This window comes from Bos indicus x Bos taurus, chromosome 28 (assembly GCF_003369695.1).
Source record: "Bos indicus x Bos taurus breed Angus x Brahman F1 hybrid chromosome 28, Bos_hybrid_MaternalHap_v2.0, whole genome shotgun sequence".
Taxonomy (NCBI): Eukaryota; Metazoa; Chordata; class Mammalia; order Artiodactyla; family Bovidae; genus Bos; species Bos indicus x Bos taurus.
This window is the reverse complement of record NC_040103.1, coordinates 13,866,893-13,887,911: the sequence shown is the minus strand read 5'-3', so window position 1 is coordinate 13,887,911 and position 21,019 is coordinate 13,866,893. Positions and strand designations below refer to the sequence as shown.

General features: G+C 42.9%; 1 long non-coding RNA gene across 1 annotated transcript; it reads right to left on the bottom strand.

Moving 5' to 3' along the window:
* Nucleotides 1-10,465: 10,465 nt before the first annotated feature.
* LOC113885539 lies at nt 10,466-17,655 on the bottom strand. Its single transcript, XR_003509246.1, has 3 exons — nt 17,469-17,655; nt 11,141-11,260; nt 10,466-10,504 (listed from the first exon to the last, which is right to left on the bottom strand). It is a non-coding gene; the product is annotated as an uncharacterized LOC113885539 (long non-coding RNA).
* Nucleotides 17,656-21,019: the final 3,364 nt, after the last annotated feature.

The window sequence follows — 21,019 nt, the reverse complement described above, 5'->3', positions numbered from 1 at the left end:
TCTAGAGTCCATATTTATGTGTTAATATGCAATATCTGTTTCTCTTTCTGACTTACTTCACTCTGTATGACAGATTCGAGGTCCACCCACATCTCCACAATGACCCAATTTCATTCCTTTTTATGGCTGAGTAATATTCCATCAGAGTGTCTTGATAGCTGCTGCTGGAACTGGGAGTCCTTGCTATCACTCCACCCTTCTTGACACACTGCCCAGTCTTTGCCCTCAATATCTAGGAAATGGCTTCCTGTGGCATTACTGTTGCGTCTACCTGTCTCTGAGTATTGCCTGCTATCTCCATTGCCTCAGAATACTGTGTATTTCACCTGCACCCCACCCTTAATTGGGCTATTGGGTTTGACTTCCTAGAGACTATTGTCTACTTGATCTATTCCAGAGTTCACTAGGCCCTTTAAATGCTGACAATAACCCCATAGCTGGGACAGTTTCTCCCGACCCATTATTGACATCATGTCCATTTATAGGGCTTCAGTGCTTAGCACATGTAGTCTATAAATCTACCTAAGCTATGACACTTTTGTGTCAAAGGTGGAGGTTTCTTTGGTTTGGGAAATTAATAAAGGCTCTGAGAAAGTAGGTTTCAGTATCTTGACTGAAAGCACAAAGCTCTCGTGTTATACAAGGAAGGAGCTGGAATGTGACAGAAGCCCCACAGGAAGTTCAATATCCTGGGCCCCACCCCTTCTACTGCAGAGATGTCCCCTATTCTGCTTCACACCTGATCTGCTCTTTCAGTTGGTTGTTGTTTTGTTTTGTTTCATTTTTTTGGCACAGCATGTAGGATCTTAGTTCTCTGATCAGGGATCAGACCCATGCCCCTTGCATTAGAAGCCTGGACTCTTCATCACTGGACCCCCAGGGAAGTCCCTGCTCTTTCGGTTTATATGAAGAACCATCTATTTAGAGCTTCTGGGAATTTTGTTCCCCCAGATAATGGTATTTTACTTCAGGTTAGGCAACTCAACATATGTATTCAACCATCCTAAACTTATTTCCCCTCAAATTTACTTTTCCTCCTAAGTCTGGTACTCTCATTGTGAGGAAGAAGAGTCAGTGCTGAGTTTTAGGGAATTCCGCTTCATATCCAAGACCCTGTATTGGTTCATCAGATGTTTATACTGAGTACTCCTAAAAAAACAAAACAAAACACAAATATATAAAAAAAATACACCTAGTACTCCTGAATTCCACGGTATTTATAACCTGCTTGTTTTATCTCAAAAGCACCAAGTTGACCTCTTTGAACTGAAGGTTGTTTGGGTTTTTTGTTTGTTTGTTTCAGACAGGGTACCCTCATAGAAACCCCAATAAGGGTTTAAAATGTTTATAAGCAGGGATTCTATTGACCCAAATATATACTAATTTGAAAGCCTTCAGTTTTATAATTTCTTTTCTAGTTCTTAATCTTTTTTCTTTTTGTGTTATAATTTACATAGCATACAATTCACTTACTATTCTTGTGCAATTCAATGATTTTTGGTATACTGGCAGAGTTGCCTATCACCACAAGCACAGAGGTGCTTTTTTTACAGAGGTGCTTTTTTTGGCCTCATGGCATATAGGATCTTAGTTTCCCAACCAGAGATCGAACCAGTGCCCCCTGCATTGCAAGCACGGAGTCTTAACCACTGGACTACCAGGCAAGTCCCCAGTCTTCAGTTTTAAGTCTACTTTAATTCATTCTTTTATTCAACACTTTTGGGGGACTGAGCAAGAGCCAGGCACAACTCTAGGTACAACAGAGAACAAAAGAAAGACTGCTGCCTTCCTGGAGTTTATATGGCAATAAATACTAAACATAATGAGTAAATTATATAGTTTTTCAAAGGAGTTAATGTCTACAGAATAAAGAAAAATAAAAAGCGATAAAAGAGATGGGAGTGTGGGGATGGAAACTGCCAGTTTAGAAGGTGTTCAGGATGGGTATCATTGAAGAGATGACATTTGAGAAAAGACTCAGAGAAGAGAAGCATGCTCCAGAAGTAGACATATTGCCTGATGGGTGCAACATGAGTAAAATGAGAAGAGTTGAGTACAATAGGAAATGAGATCAGAAAATGAAATGGGGGAGGAGAAGAGGTGAATCTACCTATTAAAAGTAGCCTATTAACTTTGGTTCAAAAAATAAGAGACTTTTACTACTTTGAGAAGGGATTTATTCCTCTGGGAATGATATACCCATTTGAACGCAGAGTTCCAAAGAACAGCAAGGAGAGATATAAAAGCCTTCAGTGATCAATGCAAAGAAATAGAGGAAAATAACAGAATGGAAAAGACTAGAGATCTCTTTAAGAAAATCAAAGATAGCAAGGGAAGATTTCATGCAAAGATGGGCTCAATAAAAGACAGAAATGGTATGGACCTAACAGAAGCAGAAGATATTAAAAGGGGGCAAGAAAACACAGAGGAACTATACAAAAAAGATCTTCAGGACCCAGATAACCACGATGGTGTGATCACTGACCTAGAGCCAGACATTCTGGAATGTGAAGTCAGGTGGGACTTAGGAAGCATCACTACAAACAAAGCTAGTGGAGGTGATGGAATTCCAGTTGAGCTATTTCAAATCCTAAAAGATAATGCTGTGAAAGTGCTGCACTCAATATGCCAGCAAATTTGGAAAACTCAGCAGTGGCCACAGGACTGGAAAAGGTCAGTTTTCATTCCAATCCCAAAGAAGGGCAATGCCAAAGAATGTTCAAACTACCGCACAATTGCACTCATCTCACACACTAGCAAAGTAATGCTCAAAATTCTCCAAGCAAGGCTTCAACAGTACGTGAACCATGAACTTCCATATGTTCAAGCTGGATTTAGAAAAGGCAGAGGAACCAGAGATCAAATTGCCAACATATGTTGGATTATATAAAAAGCAAGAGAATTCCACAAAAATATCTACTTCTGCTTTATTGGCTATGCCAAAGTCTTTGACTGCATAGACTACAACAAACTGTGGAAAATTCTTCAAGAGATGGGAATACCAGACCACTGGACCTGCCTCCTGAGAAATCTGTATGCAGGTCAAGAAGCAACAATAGAACTGGACATGGAACAACAAACTGGTTCTAAATTGGGAAAGGAGTATGTCAAGGTTGTATATTGTCACCCTGCTTATTTAACATATATTCAGAGTACATCGTGTAAAATGCTAGCTTAGATGAAGTGCAAGCTGAAATCAAGAATTCCCAGAGAAATATCAATAACCTCAGATATGCAGATAACACCACCCTAATGGCAAAAAGTGAAGAGAATCTAAAGAGCCTCTTGATGAAAATGAAAGAGGAGAGTGAAAAAGCTGGCTTAAAACTCAACACTCAAAAAACAAAGATCATGGCATCCAGTCCCATCACTTCATGGCAAATAGATGGGGAAACAGTGGAAACAGTGACAGACTTTATTTCTGGGGGCTCCAAAATCACTACAGATGGTGACTGCAGCCATGAAATTAAAAGATACTTGCTCTTTGTAAGAAAAGCTATGACCAACCTAGTGAGTGAGTGAAGTCGCTCAGTCGTGTCTGACTCTGCGACCCCATGGACTGTAGCCCACCAGGCTCCTCCATCCATGGGATTCTCCAGGCAAGAACACTGGAGTGGGTTGCCATTTTCTTTTCCAGGGGATCTTCCCAACCCAGGGATTGAACCTGGGTCTCCCAAGTTGTAGGCAGATGCTTTACCATCTAAGCCACCAGGGAAGTCCAACCTAGACAGTATATTAAAAAGCAGAGAGACATTACTTTGCCAACAAAACTCCATCTAGTCAAAGCCACAGTTTTTCCAGTAGTCATGTATGGATGTGAGAGTTGGACTATAAAGAAAGCTAAACACTGAAGAATTGATGCTTTTGAACTGTAATATTGGAGAAGACTCTTGAGAGCCCCATGGATTGCAAGGAGATCCAACCGATCAATCCTAAAGGAAATCAGTCCTGAATATTCATTGGAAGGACTGATGCTGAAGCTGAAACTGCAATACTTTGGCCATCTGATATGAAGAACTGACTCATTAGCAAAGACCCTGATGCTGGGAAAGATTGAAGGCAGGAGGAGAAGGGGACGACAGAGGATGAGACAATTGGATGGCATCACCAACTCGATAGACAGGAGTTTGAGCAAGCTCCAGGAGTTGGTGATGGACAGGGAAGCCTGGCTGCTGTAGACCATGGGGTTGCAAAGAGTCAGACACAACTGAGCAACTGAACTTATTCTTCTGCATATTCCCAATAAAGCTGTACATTTCACTACTTATAAAAACTTGGAATATATTCTTGTCGACCTTATTGATGTATAATTTAAACTGTACAATTCAATGAATTTTGATAAATGATGACACCTGTGACCTCACTACTACACTCAAGTTCCAGAACATTTCCATCATCCTGTAAGCACCCACCCTCTTTTTTTGGCCACACTGTACAGCATGTGGGATCTTAATTCTCCAACCAGGAATCGAACCCATACCCCCTGCATTGGAAGCTTGGAGTCTTAACCACTGGAACACCAGTGAAGTCTATGTCCCATTCCTTTGCAGTCCATGCCTCCCTCCACTGCTAGTCCCAAGCAACTATCAGCCTGCTTTTTGTCACCAGAGAGTTGGTTTGCATTTTCTAGGATTTTAAATAAACAGAATCATAGAGTATATACTCTTTTATGTCTGGCTTCTTTCAATCAGGATGATGCTTTTGAAGTTCATAAGTACTTCTTTTTTATTGATGTGCATTCCATTGTATAAACATACCATATTTAGTTTATCGTCTCACCTATTGATGGAAATTTAGGTTTTGTGGGCTTAAAGCTTTAATATATGTACACTGCTTGTATTAACTGTGTTTTAACAAGTACTATAAAGATCCCACAATCCAGAAATTTTAAGTACTTAAAGCCTGTGGACAGAGGAAATCTTAAAAGTTTAATCCAAATTTATATACATATTTTTGCTCCAGAGAATTATAAAGTACAAAGTACAAAATGAAGTTGCTCAGTCATGTCCAATTCTGCAATCCCATGGACTCTAGCCTACTAGGCTCCTCCATCCATGGAATTTCCCAAGCAAAACTACTGGAGTGGGCTGCCATTTCCTTCTCAAAGGGTGATAAAGACATTAAAGCATGAATATATTAGTGGGATAAAATTATATGGAGAGTAGAACAGAAAAGAATGATGAGAAACGTCCCAATGATAAGAAGTTTATCACATATTACACCAAGGTTATTACAACTTATTATTCGCATTTAAAGAAGTGAGGTGACTTTTATCTTTTAAGTCAATATTTACAAATACCAGAAATTAGATATTTCAAAATTCTTTAAATTTATAAAATTTTAGATATTAATTTTAAAATATGAATGTGAAAATTAAAAAATAGAAGTAAGAAACCTGGAGTACCCCTTCTTTCGGTCCTGTTTGTAAAGGTTGCTCTTTAATTGGTTTGGGATGAGCAGAAACATCATCATTTTTAAAGTTCCCCAGGTAGGGACTTCCTTGGTGGCCCAGTGGCTAAGCCTGCTGCTGCTGCTAAGTTGCTTCAGTCGTGTCCAGCTCTGTGTGATCCCACAGACAGCAGCCCACCAGGCACCCCCGTCCCTGGGATTCTCCAGGCAAGAACAGTGGAGTGGGGTGCCATTTCCTTCTCCAATGCATGAAAGTGAAAAGTGAAAGTGAAGTTGCTCAGTCGTGTCGGACTCTTAGAGACCCCATGGACTGCAGCCTATCAGGCTCCTGCGTCCATGGGATTTTCCAGGCCAGAGTACTGGAGTGGGGTGCCATTGCCTTCTCTGAGTGGCTAAGCCAGTGCACTCCTAATGCAGGGGGCCTGGGTTCAATTCCTAGTCAAGGAACTAGATCCCACATACTAAAGATACAGCACGCCGAAAGCTACAACTAAGATCTGGTGTGACCAAACAAACTAATTAATAAAAAAAGTTTCCTAGGTGATTCTAAAGTATACCCAAAGTTTCTCTGAAAACAGCGTTCTCTCTCAGTAGACAAGGAATATAAAAAATGAAAGCTACAGAGTTTACTGTTGAACTGAGAGTATTAGTCATCTGATAAGTAACTATCTGCAAGGTTTATAAAAATATCACATCAGCAGTCCTCATAGAACTAAAGCACAAATACATTAACTGATAACCATGGCCAGTACCTATGATGCCTTCCAATGGAGAAGTGCTATTATTTGCAAGGCGCCGAGCCAACTGTTTTAAGTAAATGGTATTATCTCCACCGTAGATAGTTCCAGGCCTAGAATACTAACCCACAAGTGTGGTGACAAAAAAGAAAAAAACAGGGGAATAGTTATTTATTAACAACAATTGCCCCTGGGCTCATCTGCCTTTTTTCACAGTAGTATTTCTTTTAGCTTACTGTCCCAAATCTCAAGTCTGCTAAAAACTTAATTTTGTTTTCTACTTCTCTATTACCCTTCTATTCTCTTTTTGTGCCTTAGCTATTATTTCTCTCTCTCTTGTCTCTTGTTATGATTTATAGTATAGTGATAAAAAATGGGATTAGGATTTGGGCTCAAAGCCAAATTCCACAATTAATTAAACATGTGACTTAGTAATTTAAAATGGAGGTCGCTGGTGCCCTGTGTAGTGCACTGAATACAGCACTAATGTTTAGCACTAATATACATAGCTTGTGTATAATGCTTATGAAGCACTTGCACATTCCTTAGCCGTGGAAGGTATGTGCATGCACGCTAAGCCACTTCAGCTGTGCCTGATTCTTTGAGACCCTATGAACTGTAGCCCGCCAGGTTCCTCTGTCCATAGAATTCTCCAGGGAAGAATACTAGCATGTGTTGCCGTATCTTCCTTGAGGGGATCTTCCTGACCCAGAGATTGAACCCACATCTCTTGTGCCTCCTGCATTGGCAGGTGGACCCTTTACCACTAGCACCACCTTAATCCTTCTCTTGACACAACAGCTTAGTATTTGTTTTGGTGTTGGTGAGGGTATTGCTAATGGTAGTTACTCCCCCTGCAAAATGATTTAGAATGCAGAGTTCCAAAGAATAGCAAGAAGAGATAAGAAAGCCTTCCTCAGTGATCAAATCAAAGAAATAGAGGAAAACAACAGAATGGGAAAGACTAGAGATCTCTTCAAGAAAATCAGAGATACCAAAGGAACATTTCATGCAAAGATGGGCTCAATAAAGGACAGAAATGGTATGGACCTAACAGAAGCAGAAGATATTAAGAAGAGATGGCAAGAATACACAGAAGAACTGTACAAAAAAGATCTTCACGACCCAGATAATCACAATGGTGTGATCACTGACCTAGAGCCAGACATCCTGGAATGTGAAGTCAAGTGGGCCTTAGAAAGCATCACTGTGAACAAAGCTAGTGGAGGTGATGGAATTCCAGTTGAGCTATTCCAAATCCTGAAAGATGACGCTGTGAAAGTGCTGCACTCAATATGCCAGCAAATTTGGAAAACTCAGCAGTGGCCACAGGACTGGGAAAGGTCAGTTTTCATTCCAATCCCAAAGAAGAGCAATGCCAAAGAATGTTCAAACTACCACACAATTGCACTCATCTCACACGCTAGTAAAGTAATGCTCAAAATTCTCCAAGCCAGGCTTCAGCAATATGTGAACCATGAACTTCCTGATGTTCAAGCTGGTTTTAGAAAAGGCAGAGGAACCAGAGATCAAATTGCCAACATCCGCTGGATCATGGAAAAAGCAAGAGAGTTCCAGAAAAACATCTATTTCTGCTTTATTGACTATGCCAAAGCCTTGGACTGTGTGGATCACAATAAACTGTGGAAAATTCTTCAAGAGATGGGAATACCAGACCACCTGATCTGCCTCTTGAGAAATTTGTATGCAGGTCAGGAAGCAACAGTTAGAACTTGACATGAAACAACAGACTGGTTCCAAATAGGAAAAGGAGTTCGTCAAGGCCATATATTGTCACCCTGCTTATTTAACTTATATGCAGAGTACATCATGAGAAATGCTGCACTGGAAGAAACAAGCTGGAATCAAGATTGCTGGGAGAAATATCAATAACCTCAGATATGCAGATGACACCACCCTTATGGCAGAAAGTGAAGAGGAACTCAAAAGCCTCTTGATGAAAGTGAAAGTGGAGAGTGAAAAAGTTGGCTTAAAGCTCAACATTCAGAAAACGAAGATCATGGCATCTGGTCCCATCACTTCATGGGAAATAGATGGGGAAACAGTGGAAACAGTGTCAGACTTTATTTTTCTGGGCTCCAAAATCACTACAGATGGTGACTGCAGCCATGAAATTAAAAGACGCTTACTCCTTGGAAGGAAAGTTAAGACCAACCTAGATAGCATATTCAAAAGCAGAGACATTACTTTGCCAACAAAGGTCCGTCTAGTCAAGGCTATGGTTTTTCCAGTGGTCATGTATGGATGTGAGAGTTGGACTGTGAAGAAGGCTGAGCGCCGAAGAATTGATGGTTTTGAACTGTGGTGTTGGAGAAGACTCTTGAGAGTCCATTGGACTGCAAGGAGATCCAACCAGTCCATTCTGAAGGAGATCAGCCCTGGGATTTCTTTGGAGGGAATGATGCTAAAGCTGAAACTCCAGTACTTTGGCCACCTCATGTGAAGAGTTGACTCATTGGAAAAGACTCTGATGCTGGGAGGGCAGCATCCCCCCTGATTGGGGGCAGGAGGAGAAGGGGACGACAGAGGATGAGATGGCTGGATGGCATCACTGACTCGTTGGACGTGAGTCTGAGTGAACTCCGGGAGTTGGTGATGGACAGGGAGGCCTGACGTGCTGCGATTCGTGGGGTCGCAAAGAGTCGGACACAACTGAGTGACTGACCTGATCTGATCTGATCTAGGGAGTGAAAGTCACTCAGTCATGTCCCACTATTTGCGACCCCCACAGACTATACAGTCCATGGAATTCTCCAGGCCAGAATACTAGAGTGGGTAGCCATTCCCTTCTCCAGGGGATCTTCCCAACCCAGGGACTGAACCCAGGACTCCCGCATGGCAGGCGGATTCTTTACCGACTGAGCCACCAGGGAAGCCCAGAACTACTTTGACTCTCTCTTAAGTCTTGCCAGCAATTACTCTTCTCTTTATTTCAAGATCTTTTTTTAGTCCAGTTGTAAGCAAATTGGGTAGGGAGTCTCAGGAGAAAGAGAACTAGGCAGGACTTTATTAACATAAGACAAGCAGTTTTTTGGCCGAAGCCATTTTGGAATCTAAGCCTGGTCACAATGCTTGCCCTTCATCAGGTCTCAGTAATAATAATCCTAAGGGAACAAAAGAACAAACTGTTATCAGGCCAGAGAAATAACAATAGCAAAGACAGTAAATCAGTTGTAAAGTGAAATTCTTAGTCACTCAGTCCGACTCTTTGTGACCCCATAGACTAGCCTGCCAGACTCCTCTGTCCATGGGGATTCTTCAGGCAAGAATATTGGAGTGGGTTGCCATTTCCTTCTCCAAGGGACCTTCCTGACACAGAGATCAAACCCAGGTCTCCTGCATTGCAGGGAGACTACACACTGTTTGAGCCACCCAGGGAAGTCAGTTGTAAAGACTCCCAGTTCTCTTTCAATGATAAAGATTAGCCTGAGGCACTTTCTTTAACTGTTTTGCATAATTTAACCCCTCCTCAAGGTCTCAACCTCTAAATCAACTGGAACCAAAGGAATGATGATATTGACCTTTTCTAACCCTCACAACTTCAAAGTTTGGACTCTATCAACCTCTGCCCCTATTCTATGCTGAATTCACTTGTTCAAATCGCTTCATGAATATTCATGTATCCTTAGCTTAAAACTTCCCCAATTTTGCTGTTCAGGGAGACACTGCTTTGAAAAAGGTTCCCTGTGTTCTCCACACCTGCTGCAAGTAATAAATCCCTCCTTCTCCTGATCTTTGGCTTGGATGTGTCTTTTGGCTCGACACCCCTCAAGAGGCAAATCCCGTTTTCAGGTAACACAGGATTTAAGCTTCTCAACAGCAGCATAATTGACATTTGGGACCAGATAATTTTTTTGGTTTGGTAACTATCCTACAAAATGTACATTTAGCAGGATTCTTGTCCTCCGTCCACTGAATACCAGTAGTACTGCCCCTAGTCATGACAATCAAAATGTCTACAAAGGCCAAATGGTCTAAGGGATAAATCTGTCAAAAACCACTTATTTAGTCATGTCTGGCTACAGATCTACCTAGTATTGGCTCTACTCCTGGTAGATAATCCCAATCTCCATTCATGTATTAAGAAGTGTCTTAAACCTAAAAAGAGAATATGTCTTCTACGAGCCTACTGATGCTTCATTAAATTGCTTTTTTTTTAACTTACTCATTTATTTGTTTTTTGGCTGTGGTGGGTCTTCGTTGCTGCATATGGGCTTTCTGTAGTTGCAGCAAGTGGGGGCTATTCTCTAGTTGCAGTGCGCGGTGGCTTCTCTTGTTGCAGAGCTCAGGCTCTAGGCACATGGGCTTTAGCAGTTGGCAGCAAGTGGGCTCAGTAGCTGTGAAACAGAAGGGAAGGGGGCAGGGCACAACCTTGGAAAGAATGACATAGCCTAGAGGATACAACATAAACTGATTAGAATCAAATGAGTTCAAGATGGCAGACAAGTCAACTTGGATGACTAGACCATGATCCTCAATCAGCAAGCTAAAGACACACCCAGAGGTACCATGACAGTTCCAAGGTCAGCTGTCAAAAGACCAAAAACTGGGCAGCGGCCCAATTCCTGGAAATCTTCACCCCGTCCCAAAAATAGTTGGAACAATCCTCCCACTCACTAGCTTATGAAATTACCCAGGCCATAAAAGCTAACCACACATTTCAAGGCCACTGCACTCACCCTCTGCAATGACCCACACTCTGTGGAGTGTGTTTCTCTGAATAAATCCACTTCTTACCTATCACTATGTCTCTCACTGAATTTTTTCTGTGATGAGACATCAAGAACCGTAGCTTCATTATGACCTGAAACCAAGTTTGTGATCTCAGTTGGAAGACTATGGGTTCTGCATGGGTTCGAGTCCCAAGCAGGGTTTTGGCCGGGTTTTTGAGTTTGAGTCCATATGCTGAACTCAAGCATGCAGATCCCAGACTGGTTGGAACCAGAAGATTGATGTTGCTGACTTCTACTTACCTCACCAATAAACAGTCAGAAGAATGTCCACACGCTGATCATTAGTATAAAAACTCCTCACTACCTCCTCTAGGTTGGGACATAGTTTGAAGGGCATTTGCCTACTGTGGCCCCCTTTGCCTGGCAAAACAACATAGTTATTCATGGCTGCATGTATGTGTGCTCAGTCATATCTAACTTTTTGTGATCCACTGGACTACAGCCTGCCAGGCTCCTCTGTACATGGGATTTTTCAAACAAGAATACTGGAGTGGGTTGCCATGCCCTCCTCCAGGGGATCTTCTTAACCCAGGGACTGAAACTGCATCTCCTGTGGCTCCTGCATTGGCAGGTGGATTCTTTACCACTAGGGCCACCTGGGAACCCTATAGCTATTCATACTTCACCCAAAACTCCACCTCCAAGATGCAATTTTGTACCAGTGTACAGGGGCTGAATTTTGGTTACACTAGCTCACCATCAACCTATCAAAAGGAAGTCATACACCCGAAGCCTTCATCTCAAATTTAGCTTATAAAAACTTCTCAGGCTTCCCTGGTGCTCTAATGGTTAAGAATCCACCTGCCAATGAGGGGACATGGGTTCGACCCCCAGTCTGGGAAGCAGCATGCCATGGAGCAACTAAGCCTGTGTACTGCAACTACTGAACCAGAGCACTAGAGCCCTCAAGCCACAACTACTGAGCCCACACACCACAACTACTGAAGCACACGCAACTACAGCCTGTGCTCCACAAGAGAGGCCACTACAGTAAGAAGCCCACACAACGAAGAGCAGCCACCGCTCACCACAACTAGAGAAAGCCTGAGCAGCAACAGACACCCAGAGCAGCGAAAAATTTTAATAAATAAAAATAAACAAATTTAAGCAAAACTTCTCCACCAAAACAATGGAGGAAGGGGATTTTGAGCATGAGCGACAAGTTCTCTTTGCTTTGCCCTGCAATAAACCCTCTCTACTCCAAACGCCACCATTTTGGTTTGTTTGGCCTCACTGTCCATAAGACACACAAACTTTGTTCAGTAACAAAATGATGGCCTAAAACTTTCCACACTTAAAAAAACACTATAAGGTTCCAAGAAACTCAATGAATCCTAAACTAAAGAAACATAAAGGAAATGACACCAAATAACATCAGAATCAAATTGCTCAAAATAAGGGATTTTTTAAAAAATCTTAATCATTTCTCAGCCTTTTGGCTCAGATCAAGTGTATTTAGTCTTAAATCAGCCAGAAAGACATGTTAAGTAAAGAACATACAAAGGATAACATCAGATTTCTCACAGGAGACAATACAAAAGAGAACACTGTGGAATGACATCTTTAAAGTCCTAAAAGAAAAAATTGTCAAATAATTTCAAAGAGAGCAAAAATACCTTTCAAAAATAAAGGCAAAACTTCCAGTTCAGGATAAGATAAAGAAGATATCTTCATATTCCTCCCATTAAATATGGCTAAACATACTGAAATTATAGAGATAAACTTAACAAAACTGAAAGGTGAAGAGAAACTAGACCAGGAAATTATCTTGGGACTCAAGAAATGACATGACATAGGGTTCCTGAGTTTTCTTTTTGCCTCATATATTCTACATTGGGTGTCTGAGAAGCCAGCCATCTGAAAATGTCAGTGGGTACTAAGAGAAGCTTGCTCTTCTGAGCCAAAGGATAAAGAAAGGGGTAGCCTTGAAAGACAAAACTTGCAGGCAATAACCACCCTACTTCAGCCAAGCTCCACAGAAAATAAGTGTGCCACCCCCGCCACCCATATCAGTCAAGGCCTAACAGGAAGCTCAGACTTCCCCTCACCAGGCTGCAACACATACATCTCATTCTTGCAGCCAAGCCACTGTCACTGAAGGTCCGGTAGGGAACCGGACAGCCAACCCAGTCCACTAGAATGAGGTACCTCTCCCAATCCCCAGCCCCAGTTAGTCAAAAGAAGCCTAGTGGGCAACCTAGACTTCCACCCTACCTGGCAGTAATGAGGTAGCATCTCCCTTTCCTTAGCCAGTATGGTGTCAGAGAAAACCTGCTAAAAAGAGATTTGGGTAAGAGCCACAGTCTCAAGAAAATGATAAAAATATCCAGGATTAAAAAAAAATAATCATCATACCAATACCAGGAAAATTCCCACTTAAATGAGAAAAGAAAACCAGAAGAAATTCCCTGGTGGTCCAATGCTTAGGACTCCACAGTTTCACTGCCAAGGGCTCTGGTCTGATTCCTGCTCAGGGAACTAAGATCCCAAAAGCCCCATGGTGTGGCAAAAAAAAAAAAAACCAAAAACTAAAAGACAGAAACACCAATATTTGGAATATCTGACAAGGAATTTAGAGCAGCCATCACAAAAATGCTTCAGTGAGCAATTATGAACATGTTTTAAGTAAGTGGAAAAGTACAACTTAGCAAAGAAACAGAAGATTTAAAGAACCAGGGAGAAATTCTAGAACTGAAAAATATAACTACCAAAATTAAAAACTCACTAGATGGGCTCAAAAGCAGAATGGACCCAGTAGATGGGGGAAAGTCAGAAAACTTGAATAAAGAATACTATAAGTTATCCAATCTGAAGGAATGAAAACAGAGCATCAAAAAATTAAAAATGCCTCCAGAACCTGTGGGAATATAACAAAAGATCTAATGATCACATCATGGGAGTCTCAGAAGGGAAAGAGAAAGAATGTGAGACTGGAAAGTATTCGAAGAAATAATGACTGAAAATATTTCAATTTTGGCAAAATAACCTCAAAGGTTGTTTTATGAGAACACTATAAAGAACTCTACTCACGTAAATTTGTCAACTTAGATCAAATTCCTCAAAAAGTTACTATCACAGCTCCTCTAGTATGAAATAATTTGAACAGTTCTATAACTATCAAAAAATTGAATTCATAATTTTAAAACTTTCCCCCAAATCTCCAGACCAGATGGTTTCACTGGAAAAGCTATATCAGATATTTAGAGAAGAATTAAAACCAAGTTTAAACAATCTCTCTCAGAAAATGGAAGAGGAGGAAACATTGCCCCAGACCAGAAAATAGGTACTAATTCAAAGCATCACTGTTTATAATACAGAAAACTGAAAACAATCTATAACTCCTTTAACAGAATAGTGGGGAAATAAGTTGTTGCCCACTTACTAAATGGAACGCTATAAAACAGCAAAAAATACTATAGCTTTATGCTTGGTCTTCATAATACTGTGAAGACAACAGACAAGGCCGATTAACCGAAGAAAGGCATAGAAGAAATGGAGTATGGAAACAACAGATATAGAATCCAAAGACATGCAAAACTATTAAATACATTTTTCTATGGGATACAATTTTAGTCAAATTATAAAGAAAAGCAAGCAATTGACAAACATAAAATTCAAGATAGTGATGGGGGAGCTGGGAAGACTGGGATCACATGAAGTGTCTTAAGATAAATGTGGCGTTCTCGTTCTTTCTTTTTTACATCCAGGCATCTTCTACTGCTTACTGATATGCTAGGTACCAACATTAGCAAACAAAACAAAAGAATCTACTATCTCTTAGTTCTCCTCTTCCTATAGAAGATCCTCTGTATATCCACAATAACGGACAAATACATTTTTACTGGTAACATATTTTAGACTAAAGGATCACTCTCAATCAAGAGGCAAGAGAACTTATGAGAAATCTCTCCCAAATACAGAAATATTAATCAGCAATCACTGTATCAACAAGCTGGAATCTAGATTGCGGGGAGAAATAGCAATAATTATGCAGATGACACCACCCTTATGGCAGAAAGCTAAGAGGAACGAAGAGTCTCTTGATGAAAGTGAAAGAGAGTGAAAAAGCTGGCTTAAAACTCAACAGTCAGAAAACTAAGATAATGGCATCTGGTCCCATCACTTCATGGCAAATAGATGGGGAAACAATGGAAACAGGGAGAGACTTTATTTTCTTGGGCTAAAAAAATCACTGCAGATGGTAACTGCAGCCACAAAATTAAGACGCTTGCTCCTTGGAATAAAAGCTACGGCAAATCTAGAGAGCATATTAAAAAGCAGAGACATTACTTTGCCAACAAAGCTCTATGTAATCAAAGCTACGGTTTTTCCAGTAGACACGTCTGGATGTGAGAGTTGGACTATAAAGAAGGCTAAGCGCCAAAGAATTGGTGCTTTTGAACTGTGGTGTTGGAGAAGACTCTTTCGAGTCCCTTGGACTGCAAGGAGATCCAACCAGTCAATCCTAAAGGAAATCAATCCTAAATGTTCATTAAAAGGACTGATGCTGAAACTGAAGCTCCAGTACTTTGGCCACCTAATGGGAAGAGCTGACTTGTTAGAAAACATTCTGATACTGTGAAAGATAGAAGGCAGGAGGAGAAGGGGACAGCAGTAGATGAGATGGTTGGATGGCATCACCAACTCAATGGAAATGAGATGGGAGATGGCAATGGACAGAGAAGGCTGGAATGCTGCAGTCCATGGGATCACAAAGAGAACAACACGACTGAGCAACTGAACAACAAAGCTTCACCTACTGTTGGGCTTCCCTGGTGGCCCAGACAGTAAAGCATCTGCCTGACTGCAACAAAGGAGAGCCAGGTTCCATCCCTGGGTTAGGAAGATCCCCTGGAGAAGAAAATGGCAACCCACTCCAGTACCCTTGCCTGGAAAATCCCTTGGACGGAGGGACCTGGTAAGCTACACCCCTTGGGATAGCAAAGAGTAGGGCATAACTGGGCAATTTCACTTTTAAGCCTGAGATTATGCCATTGTACGGGGGAGGAGGAAACAAGTTCTAAAAGAATTTAACCTTGTTTGAAAGAAGCCCACAGGCCATACAGCAGACTCCAAGCACTATGAGGAGAGTCTCATTACTACTACTTTATGACCTTTATGACCGCCAAGACCAGTGCTCAGATCTGATGAGAAAGAGAACCACGCTGAGTTCTATTTCTTAAAATTTGGATTGAGTAGTATTCTTTATACCGTTGAGGTATGTTTTACAAAAGATCTCTTACATGTCATATTTTTAAAGTGGGGAAAAAAATAAACTACACGCAAATCTTGATAATAAAGAAAAGTATGAGAGCCTTGGACCCACTCCCACAATCTGCTGAATTCAAACTCACTCCAAGATGAGCCGTCAAAAATGGAACCAGTGCAAAATATAGTCAAGGATACGTCTAGAAAAAGAAAGAAAAGCAAACAGCTGCCTATACACATGCTGCAGAAAAGTGTGACCAGGAGGCAAAGGAGATCAATCAGGAAATATTTCAGACTTAAGTATTCAAATTTAGCGAAGCTGATGAACGAAATACACAAAGAGATGCAGATACAAAAGGAATAAAACTAATGGGGAAGAAAATTCAAAAGTTTGAAATTATTTCCTCAGGGAACAGGAAATGGGTAGGAGAAAAGTTGAGTAGCAAAGCCTGCAGTCCATGGGGTCGCTAGGAGTCGGACACGACTGAATGACTTCACTTTCACTTTTCACTCTCATGCATTGGAGAAGGAAATGGCAACCCACTCCAGTGTTCTTGCCTGGAGAATCCCAGGGACGGGGGAGCCTGGTGGGCTTCCGACTATGGGGTCGCACAGAGTCGGACATGACTGAAGCGACTTAGCAGCAGCAGCAAGATATAAAATAAAGTAACAAGAGCTTTTTCCCAACCACGTCTACACACCTGATCCCTACAGGCTAGCGCAGACCTCTCGTACCCTTGGGTCCTAGGATTTGGACCACTCAACGACTCCCCTAAATCTCTACCCTAAAAAAGGTATTCTCCCCAAACACGACCCATTTCTGGCCCCCTTGACTCCGTCTCCCTAGATGGGCTGGCGACTCCTCCATTGGAACCAAGGATACTCCACAGTCTCTAACCCCAGGGGTTCCAGGTCCCAGTCTGTTCCGAGTGTGCAGGTCTCGAACAGGCCGCCCGCCCCACCCTTCGCTTAAGGCTCCGAGTCTCCCTGTTCCCGCTCTTCTTCACATCCCACACCTCGGCCGTCCTTGTTCCCTGAACACCCTGCTGCTGCTGCTGCTAAGTCGCTTCAGTCGTGTCCGACTCTGTGCGACCCCATAGATGGAAGCCCACCAGGCTCCCCCGTCCCTGGGATTCTCCAGGCAAGAATACTGGAGTGGGTTGCCATTTCCTTCTCCAATGCATGAAAATGAAAAGTGAAAGTGAAGTCAGTCATGTCCCACTCTTCGAGACCCCATTGACTGCAGCCTACCAGGCTCCTCCGCCCATGGGATTTGCCAGGCAAGAGTAATGGAGTGGGTTGCCAGAACGAAACGCCGGGGACTGTGAAGTTCTAGTTAACTCAAGGGAGGCTTGTTTACCATCGCCAAGAAAATCCCTGGGGCGGACTACGGAGGGGCGTGGTCAGAAGCGCTGTGGGCGGGAGTCAAACAACTCCCGCCGCCCTTGGCACACGCGGTACCTTCACGAGCCCTTCGGTTCTCGGTGTGCCCTGCCCCCTGTCGGTCATGTGCCCGAGCAGCCGGGAACAACAGCCCACAAGCCCGCGCCCCCGCCCCGCTTCCGGATTATTGTCAAACCCCACCTTCTTCCCCCGGAAGACGGCGCAATCCTACGTCTAAAAGCGAGCCGGAAGGACAACACGGGGGCGGGGTCTCCGAGACGGGCGTCCGGGGGCGGGGCCACCAGGACGCCATTGTGACGCACACGGATTGGCCGTCCAGGCGCAGGGCAGGGCCGGGGCATGCTTAGCGACCCGCTGCAGGGAGGGGTGCTGCGGGACGTGGGCGAGCCCTTGGGAGAGAAGAGGCCTTTTGTGGCAAGTTTGAGGCTTTAGTGGTACTGACTGGGAGGGTCTCCCAGTGAGCTCAAAGAATGTCGAGACAGAAGACTAGCGTGGTAGAAGGAAATGAGAGTCATTTCCTGGCGAGAAAGAAGGAGGGAACCAGGAACATCGGAGACCGATGAAGGCGGATCGAGCGACCGCAGCCGCAAGGTGTGCTCTCTAGGGTCTACTCTGCACTGTCACGTGACATCGGCTAGCTCTGTTAACTGGTTCCTTCAGAGGGCAGGGCAGGCCTGGGGCAGAGGAAGTCACCGCGGAACCCTTCACTTCTGGAGGAAACGCGGTCCAGGCCAGTGTCGTTTGGTTTCCTGCTACATCCAGGCCAGCTGTTTCTGCTCTAAACAAGACACATTGACCTTTCCAGCCCTTGGTAACGAGTTATTTGGGTTAGGTAGTGTCAGGGACCAAGAGTTGTCATATTCTGTTACAAAAGCAGCTGAGTGATCTCCTTTTGTTTTCATCTTAATTATGCTCAGATTTAGCGTTAAAAAGTAAAGGAGCCCCGACAACCATCGTGGGTAGCTGGCCTGAATCCCCGGATGAACATAAGCGACATCATGGAATTTTGATGTCAAATGAGGTATCTAACGAGACGGAAGGTGAAGAAATTTAAGACTAACTGTGCATGAACAGTAAACAGACATGCAAACACAAAAAGACCAAACATCCCTTCTCTAGCTAACATGAGTGACTATTGCTTTTCCAGTGACAACTCTAGTCCTGCTCCATTCCTCCTGCTTTTCAGATAACAATTAAATCACCATTTCCTTGGGCCCTCCCCCAAATCACCTACATACACCCAAACACTACAATAAGCCCTTTTAATTTTTTTTAAGATTTTTTTTTATGTGGACCATTTTAAAACTCTCTACTGTTACTGTTGTATGCTTTCGGTTTTTGGCTAAGAAGCGTGTAGGATTCTTAGCTCCCCGAGGGGAGGATCCAACTGGCACCCCCATGCTTTGGAAGGTGAAGTCCTAACCACGGGCCTTTGAGTAAGTCCCAGTAAGCCCCTTTTAACATTAACTTCCTAAGATACCCAAGGGTTCCCCATAGTGTCAGATCTCCCTGGCTACAACAGTTAGTCCTATATTGTTGACCATAACTGTGTTTTGGTAGTTGTGGGCATCACATTTATGAATTATACATAACCATACATTTATGGGTATAGATAATTACATTTATGAATTATATATACGGGCTTCTCTGGTGGCTCAGAGGGGTAAAGCATCTGCCTGCAATGCCGGAGACCTGGGCTCAATCCCTGGGTGGGGAAGATCCCCTGGAGAAGGAAACGGCACCCCACTCCAGTATTCTTGCCTGGAAAACCCCATGGACCGAGAAGCTTGGAAGGCTACAGTCCATGGAGTCGCAAAGAGTCAGACACATATGGTTATGTATGCATAACCATACATTTATGGATATAGATAATTACATTTATGAATTATATATAACCATACAAAACCTTAGAGCCTTTATTCTGAAGAGAAATGGAAAAAAAAACATTGTGAATAGTAAAATGAGGCAAGATCTTGGTATATACTGATGTTGAAGCTGAAACTCCAATACTCTGGCCACCTGATGGGAAGAGCTGACTCATTTGAAAAGACCCTGATGCTGGGAAAGATTGAGGGCGGCAGGAGAAGGGGATGACAGAGGATGAGATGGTTGGATGGCATCACCGACTCAATGGACATGGGATTGGGTGGACTCCGGGAGTTGGTGATGGACAGGGAGGCCTGGCATGCTGCAATTCATGGGGTCGCAAAGAGTCCGACAGGACTGAGCAGCTGAACTGAACTGAACTTGGTATATAAAAAACTTGTATGCTAAATGCAATATGGGATTGTAGTTTCGATTCTGAAACAGTGGAAGGACATAAATGGTAAAATCAGATTAAAGTCTGTAGTTTAATTAAGAGTATCATATCAGTGTGAATTTCTTAGTTTTGACAAATATGCCATGGTTATATAGACATTAAATACAGGAGACATAATGCAGTGTATACAGGAACTCCCTATACTAACTTTGCAACTTTTTTTTTTCTTTTTTTAGTATTTATTTGGCTATGATTCGTCTTAGTTCCAGCAAGAGGTCTCTCTGGTTGTGGTACATAAGCTCAGCTATTCTGTGGTATGTGGGAATCTTAGTTCTCCATGTGCTCAGTCCCTCAGTCATGTCTGACTTTTTGTAACCCCATGAACTGTAGCCTGCCAGGCTCCTCTGTCCATAGGGTTATCCCAGCAGGTATACTGGAGTGGGTTACCATTTCCTCCTGCAGAAAATCTTCCTGAGCCAGGAATTGAACCCATGTCTCCTATGTCTGGCATTGACAGGCAGATTCTTTACCTCGGAGCCACCTGGGAAGTCTTTAGTTATCCAGTTCAGTTCAGCTCAGTTGCTCAGTTGTGTCCGACTCTTTGCCACCCCATGGACTGCAGCATGCCAGGCCTCCCTGTTCATCACCAACTCCCAGTGTTTACCCAAACTCATGTCCATTGTCAGTGAGTCAGTGATGCCATCCAACCACCTCATCCTCTGTCATCCCTTTCTCCTCCTGCCCTCAATCTTTCCCAGCATCAGGGTCTTTTCAAATGAGTCAGCTCTTCACATCAGGTGGCTAAAGTATTGCAGTTTCAGCTTCAACATCAGTCCTTCCAATGAACACCCAGGACTGATTTCCTTTAGGTGGACTGGTTGGATCTCCTTCCTGTCCAAGGGACTCTCAAGAGTCTTCTCCAACACCACAGTTCAAAAGCATCAATTCTTTGGCACTCAGCTCTCTTTATAGTCCAACTCTCACATCCATATATGACTACTGGAAAAACCATAGCCTTGACTAGATGGACTTTGTTGGTAAAGTAATGTCTCTGATTTTTAATATGCTATCTGCTGCTGCTGCTAAGTCGCTTCAGTCGTGTCTGACTCTGTGCTACCCCATAGACGGCAGCCCACCAGGCTCCCCCGTCCCTGGGATTCTCCAGGCAAGAACACTGGAGTGGGTTGCCATTTCCTTCTCCAATGCATGAAAGTGAAAAGTGAAAGTGAAGTCATTCAGTCGTGTCC